Here is a 6,000-nt window from a genome sequence, read left to right on the forward strand (position 1 = left end):
GCTTGGGAATGAAACATAACCCCTCAAATGAAAAAGTTTACAGAACTCCTTTTTATCTCAGTAAACACAGGAAGGAACTTAAATATTACAGCAGGCTCAGAGTAATTAGTTAATGAAGGTAGAAGCCCAAATTGCAATGTGTTTACTTTCTCTGTACTCCAGGTTTGAGTGCAGGTGTGTCTTGAGTATCCAATGCTCTTCAAGAGCATTTTGTTCAGTCTTTAAAACAAGGTCACTTGGCTTTTAAATCCAAATAGAAGCATCAGAATACACTAGAGCTTATTTGCAGTTGCAGAGGAAATCTTCAAAGAAAGCCCAGGAGGCTTATTAAAGTTAGTGCCAGGGAAAAAAAAGGGGGGGGGGGGAGGGGGAACCAAAACCACCACCAACAAAGAAACCCAAGCAAGAATTGGTATTGGCAGCCAGAGATGTGACGCTCATGACATGGCCTGAGAGAAGAAAATATCTGGAAAGGACAGAAAAGAACAAAGTGAAAATAACTGGATTTAAAGGAGCTTGCTATTTAAAGGAGCTTGCTCAACTAAAACCTTCTCCAATACCTATAAAAAAATCATATACACAAAAATCGCACAAGTGAGCTGGTTGTACAAGCTTCCAGAGAAGAGATTGTTTTATTTAGCTAAAAGTAGCTGGAACATATTTATTCTTGAACAGTCTGCTTCCTGTAAAAGGGAGAATGCACCTTTAGGAATTGTGGAGTCAAAGGGAAACATGAAAACCGAGTCAGAAATAGAAAAAAAATATATAGGTGATTGTCTCAGAGAGAAACAACATAGAATAGAATCAATAAGGTTGGAAAAGACCTCAAAGATCATCAAGGCCAACCTGTCAGCCAGCACCTTATGACTACTAAACCATGGCACCAAGTGCCACGTCCAATCCCCTCTTGAACACCTCCAGGGATGGTGACTCCACCACCTCCCTGGGCAGCACATCCCAATGGCTAACAGCTCTCTCCGTGAAGAACTTTCTCCTCACCTCAAGCCTAAACTTTCCCTGGTGCAGCTTGAAATCGTGTCCTCTTGTTCTGGTGCTGGTTGCCTGGGAGAAGAGACCAACCCCCTCCTGGTTACAACCGTCTTTCAGGTAGCTGTAGACAGCAATAAGGTCTCCCCTGAGCCTCCTCTTCCCCAGGCTAAGCAACCCCAGCTCCCTCAGCCTCTCCTCATAGGGCTGTGCTCAAGGCCTCTCCCCAGCCTCATTGCCCTTCTCTGGACACGTTCAAAATAGACTTCAGTGCTGCATTTTGTTGCTCCATAAGCTCTATTACAGCTAAAGGAAAACAACTATGAAAGGAATCAGGTCAGTTCAGGACATGATTTATTTTGAAGCTCCTCTGTCACATGTTTAACATAAACACATTTCACCATACTGCTAAGAACAGTCCTATAGAAATGGAAAGCAATTTAAAGCATGTGTGCATGTTTGCAGCACTGGGTGAAAGGGGCCTAACACAAACCATTACTTCATTTTGTGCAACATTAAATGACTTTTTTGGTTTGCTCCTTGTGTCCCTTCTGAGTAACAGAGTCTTAACAAGTGATGTAAAGACGTTTAGGTCATTAGCACTGGGGAGAAAAACTTGCACAAGAGTAAAGAAGGACTCCACGGAGGAACCAGCAGTTCAGACTCTTAGAATCATAGAATCAGTCAGGGTTGGAAGGGACCACAAGGATCATCTAGTTCCAACCCCCCTGCCATGGGCAGGGACACCCCACACTAGATCAGGCTGGCCAGAGCCTCATCCAGCCTGGTCTTAAACACCTCCAGTGACGGGGCCTCAACCACCTCCCTGGACAACACATTCCAGGGCTTCACCACTCTCATGGTGAAGAACTTCTTCCTCACATCCAGTCTGAAGCTCCCCACCTCCAGCTTCATTCCATTAACTCTTGTTTATGGCTCTTAGCAAATTAATGACAATGAATGTTGAGTCCATAGTAGTAGTGGTACCTTATTTTTTTCCTTTCTTTTTTCTTCTTTTCTTTTTCCTTTTTTCCCTTGAAAGATTTAAACCCCATGCTGTGAAGTGTCTGAGCATTCACATCTATGCATCACGCCCAAATGAAACTATTGCTATTCACAGCACCACTCAGCATTCATGTGGAGAAATGCAGCAAGAAATGCAGAGCTTGTTTTCAGTGAAGAGTTAAATTAAGCAAATTGAATGTTGTGTTTATGGTACAGAATCACAGAACATTAGTGGTTGGAAGGGACCTCGAAAGATCATCCAGTCCAACCCTCCTGCCAGGGCAGGATCACCTAGAGTAGGTCACACAGGAACATGTTCAGGCAGGTTTTCAGTGCCTCTAGAGAAGGAGACTCCACAACCTCTCTGGGCAGCCCATTCCAGTGTTTTGTCCCCCTCATAGTGGAAAAGTTTTTCCTTATGTTTACATGGAATTTCCTCTGCTCCAGCTTGTACCTATTGCCCCTTGTCCTACCACTGGGCATCTGTTAGAAGTATCACAGTATCACTAAGGTTGGAAGAGACCTCAAAGATCATTGAGTCCAACCTGTCACCACAGACCTCATGACTAGACCATGGCACCAGGTGCCACGTCCAGTCCCCTCTTGAACACCTCCAGGGATGGTGACTCCATCACCTCCCTGGGCAGCCCATTCCAATGATGAATTACTCTCTCCATGAAGAACTTCCTCCTCACCTTGAACCTAAGCTTCCCCTGGCACAGCTTGAGACTGTGTCCTCTTGTTGTGGTGCTGGTTGCTAGAGAGAAGAGACCAACCTCTTCCTGGCTACAACCACCTTTCAGGTAGTTGTAGAGAGCAATGAGGTCACCCCTGAGCCTCCTCTTCTCCAGGCTAATCAATCCCAGCTCCCTCAGCCTCTCCTCACAGGGCTGTGCTCAAGGCCTCTCCCCAGCCTTGTTGCCCTTCTCTGGACATGTTCAAGTGTCTCGATGTCCTGCCTGGCTCTGTCCTCCTGACACTCACCCCTTACATATGTATAAACATTAATGAGGTCACCTCTCAGTCTCCTCTTCTCAAACCTAATTCCAAATGTTGCAACTTGAATGTTGTCTTTATGTTAAACTTCACTCAGGTGTGATATAGAGCAAACACAAGGTAGAACAAGTTAGTGCTGCCAGGCTTCACACACTTCCCATCATTTCTGTGCATCAAGAAAGGATGAAATTCTGCCAGAATTCACAGTGAAACAGTTTACAGAACAGCCTCCCACACCTTCTCTGGCAATTGCAACCCAGTCCAAAATGATCCCTGCAGTTAGTCTGTCCCAGTAATGTGGCAGAAGCTCCCCTGTCTCTCCTTTTCTCTCATAGCAGAAGCAGCATTTTCTTTTATTCATTTATTTTGACCCAAGCCATGGTTTCATGTGCATTACCAGGGGTTTGCACTCTGCCAGATCACTCAGCAGCACAAATTTAATCTCGATCACGTGTGGGCATATGACTGCATTTCTGTCAAATCAGACAGGGCACATGATAGATTTTCACTGTCAACATTATCAACACGAACTTTATCTCAGCCTGGGGAGAATGGATGACAGACTGATCTCTCACAAAGCCAGGCAGTGTAAACTTAACCCATTACATTATTCTGAACTGCTCTGAGCTGGGAGAAGTACAGAGCAAGGCATCACTCTGTAGCCTGGGGCTGCGCTATTCTGGATGCCTTTAGGAGAGCCCAAAGCAGACAGACTGCATAAAGCCAGGCAAGGCCCCCCAGCAGCAAATAAACCCAGATATTAGCTTACACTGTCAATTTTAAAATGGATTTGCACTTGGCATCCTTGGTCAAGTCACATGCTGTCAGCCTACAGGGCCAACAAGAGAGATTCACAGATTCATAGAATGGTTTGGGTTGGAAGGGACCTTGAAAATCATCTAGTTCCACCCCCTGCCATGGGCAGGGACACCTTCCACTAGACCTGGTTGCTCAAGGCTCCATCCAACCCGGTCCTGGACACCTCCAAGTAGGGGCATCCATGACCTCCCTGCACAACCCATTCCAGAGTCTCACCACTCTTACTGGAAAGAATTTATTTCTAATACCCAGTCTAAATCCGCCCTCCTCAAGCTTCAATTCGTTCCCTCTCATCCTATCGCTACAAGCCCCTATAAAATGTCCCCTCCTGGCTATAGTGCTATCCCCCACAGTGTTCTGCCTCAGCCAAAACGATTTCGGAGTGAAGTAACTCAAGAAAACGGATCTAAAATAACACTTCGAACGCTGCAAATGCTCCCCTGTATGGCGTGAGGCACACTGGGCTCCCTGGATCAAGCTGCACAGCTCAGAGCCATCTCCTAGCCCTTCCTTACAGGCTGCTACCACCTTGTGGCCATTCCACGTTGACAACAGCAGCACCTTTAAAAGTTGATTTAATTCTGTTTTCCCCTCTTCTCTTAGCTGTTCCACTGGAGAGAACTTATTTTTAGGGCAAGAAGCAGCAAACCGAAAGCACCGTGGGAGAAGAGTGTCACTGTAGAAAAAAACAACGTTCAAGGCAAACATGTAAAGAACCTTTCCTCACAAAGTTTACACACAGATCACAAAATAGCACTCCATCTTGTAACTGCAAATAAAATTCTTCAGAGGGAAGACAGCAGAGGTGTTTTGAAAAAGAAACAAATAATTAATGATGCACAATTTCTCCAACAGCATGCAAAGCTGTAGCGCACTCATCCGGAAATCCTTGTTTCATTCCAGAACAAATCAAGGCTGAGACAGAGAAAGAGTTTGTAAAGTAAAGCTTCAAGAAAACATATTAACTCAGGCTGCTACTGTCAGATGCACAAAACTGTGGAAAAGCACAAAACAATGCAGCTGATAAACACATGGCCACCAGTAAACAGGCTGGGAAGGGAGGTGGTTATTGATGGAAATGCACAGGGTTTGTCAACATTGCGTTTATTTCACATCGATACTTCGTGCTGCTTGTGCTCCCTGACTTAAAGGTCCACGGTTTACACCTAACAGAAGGAAAATGCTTGTTCTCCCTGCACAGCCCAAGCCAGTAGAAGAGAAGAGGGAAGGGGAAGGGGAAGGGGAAGGGGAAGGGGAAGGGGAAAGGGAAGGGGAAGGGGAAGGGGAAGGGGAAGGGGAAGGGGAAGGGGAAGGGGAAGGGGAAGGGGAAGGGGAAGGGGAAGGGGAAGGGGAAGGGGAAGGGGAAGGGGAAGGGGAAGGGGAAGGGGAAGGGGAAGGGGAAGGGGAAGGGGAAGGGGAAGGGGAAGGGGAAGGGGAAGGGGAAGGGGAAGGGACCTGCTTGGAGTGGGTCTAGAAGAGGGCCACAAGGATGATCACAATGCTGAAGCACCTCTCCTGTGAAGACAGGATGGGAGAGTCAGAGATGTTCAGCCTGGAGAAGAGAAGGCTCTGGGCAGCCCTTAGAGCTCCATTTCAATGTCTGAGTGGGACCTACAGGAAAGCTGGGAAGGGACAGGTTAGAAGGGCTTGTAGTGATAGGACAGGGGGCAGTGGTTTTAAACTGGAGCAGGGTAGATTTCGACTGGACATTAGGAAGACGTGCTTTACAAGGAAGAGTGATGAAATACTGCAACAGGCTGCCCGGAGATGTGGTGGAGACCCCATCCCTGGCGGCATTCAAGATCAGACTTGCTGCTGCCTTGGGCAGCCTGATGATGCTCCTGCTCACTGCAGAGGGGTTGGACGAGATGACCTTCGAGGGTCCCTTCGAACCCGATGCATTCTGTGATTGATGCTCTGGCTGCACCACTCTTTCCCCCGGGCAAACCCTGTGACGCCGCCGGCCAGCGACAGGCCCCGAGGAGGGCCGCGGGACCGCACCCCGACCCCCGCGCCAGGCCCCACCGGCCGGGACCGGCACCGGCACCGGCACCGGCACCGCTCGCAGGCAGCTCTCGCGAGAGCGGCGCGGAGCAGCGGGGCGGTTGCGGTGCAGCCCGGGGGCCTTGCGGAGGCGTCCGGCCGGCGTTTGCTGCTGGGGGCGGCAGCCGCCCCTGCGGGGGGCCCGGGATG

The sequence above is a fragment of the Melanerpes formicivorus genome, unplaced genomic scaffold (genome assembly GCF_026170545.1).
Source record: "Melanerpes formicivorus ecotype bairdi unplaced genomic scaffold, bMelFor1.0.p_v2 SCAF_8, whole genome shotgun sequence".
Taxonomy (NCBI): domain Eukaryota; kingdom Metazoa; phylum Chordata; class Aves; order Piciformes; family Picidae; genus Melanerpes; species Melanerpes formicivorus.